Below are 1,349 nucleotides of genomic sequence, written 5' to 3'. Positions count from 1 at the left end.
AATTTGTTTTTATTTATTTTACTTATAAAAATACATTTCAAATTAATTTTAACTAAACATATTTTTCTAAACTACAGCAATAAAAACTACTAAAATGTTAAGTAAATACTCAAAGATCACCGTGGCCAGCTGGGAGCACCGAAATAAAATTGACTGCTACTTCTTTTTTTTTCCCTTAAAAAAATCATAGAATTGACTGCTACGGGAGGCTGCTGGTAACTAAAAATTGCGGGAAAATGGCATCTCGAACCAGCTCGTTGTCGACCGGAAATGAATCATGGTGATCCACGACAGAAAGAGGTTGACATGACACAAGGTAGGCCAATCATTCGCACACACAGCGTCAACATATTTCTGGAGGAAATTGCTCTGAAAATGATGTTTCCTCATCCGTGCTTTGTCTTGCTCGAGTGATGCCATTTTTCCGACGAAGTACGGCAAGGAAAAACTTAACCACATGAAACATGATGTAAGGCTCTGGTTCATGTATGTTGTGTTCGTCATTGTGCTGCATAAGATTCCATCTTATAACCATCAACTTCTCTGCACTTCTTGAAGATTTATACCCACCCAAGTCCCCACCTCCCATAAAAAATAAAATTGTGAATAGTTTAATGTATTATATTTTAAATTTACTTTAATAATAAGTTTGAGTTCTTTTAGGTTTATCAAAAACTTATTGATTATTACTTTTAAAACATTTAAAATTAATTAAAATACATACAAATTAATTTAAAGGCTCATATTAATAAAAAAACATCACACACAATACTAGTATTATGGTAATAAAGAAATAAAAAATATTGTTAAGTTAATTATAATTAAATCCCTATAAATTATCAAAATAAATTAGTTAATCTTTCTAATGTAAAATATTAATTAAATAGTTAAAAAACCAAGTTAATTGCTTATAATTAATTGAATCGAATTGCTTGATGTAAAAATAAATTTTAAAAATATTATTTTAATATATTTTAAAATTAAAAATACTTTAAAAAATAATATATATCATATTTATAGACATCCCTCTAAAAATATAAGGAATATCTATCTAATTAAATGCTTATAAATAACTTTAAATTTGTATGTACCTTGACGAATGCAAAGTCTTGCTTATTTATTTTTATTTTTTTGATTGACTAACAAAGCATATAACATTAATCAGACAAATCAGATACAGGAATCCGCTTGAGGCTAAGGGGGTGACTACAAATCCAATACATTGGGCAAAGAGAGAGCCTAGACGCGCTAGGTCGCCAATTCACAGCTTGATTTGTATTCTTATTCATTCTTAAAAAGAATTATATTTTGTAGTTATTTTTTAAATTATTTTTATTTAAAAATATATT

Source organism: Populus euphratica, unplaced genomic scaffold (assembly GCF_000495115.2).
Source record: "Populus euphratica unplaced genomic scaffold, PopEup_1.0 scaffold23.1, whole genome shotgun sequence".
In the NCBI taxonomy this organism is placed as follows: Eukaryota; Viridiplantae; Streptophyta; class Magnoliopsida; order Malpighiales; family Salicaceae; genus Populus; species Populus euphratica.
Note: the sequence above shows the minus strand (reverse complement) of the source record.